A 267-nucleotide genomic window follows, 5' to 3' on the forward strand; every position below is an offset into this window, starting at 1 on the left:
TGGGAACTGAGTGGCAGCTGCGGGAGGGTTCGCCTCACATCTCACTGCTTCTCAATCCATGCCCACCTCCTTACCCAGAGAAGTGGGTGGGGAGGCGAGTTTGAGAATGGTTTTTAAGACTCAGATTTTCCCCCCTTTTGAGGAGCCCCCACCCCATGTCAGAAAAAGAATCCTTTTCTCTATTAACTAACGTCTTTTACCTTGACTCTGCCCTAAAGCCTAAGCCTATTTCAATTTCAGTTGGGGGGGGGGGCTTGTGCCCAGATG

The sequence above is a fragment of the Myotis davidii genome, unplaced genomic scaffold, assembly GCF_000327345.1.
Source record: "Myotis davidii unplaced genomic scaffold, ASM32734v1 scaffold363, whole genome shotgun sequence".
NCBI classification, from domain to species: Eukaryota; Metazoa; Chordata; class Mammalia; order Chiroptera; family Vespertilionidae; genus Myotis; species Myotis davidii.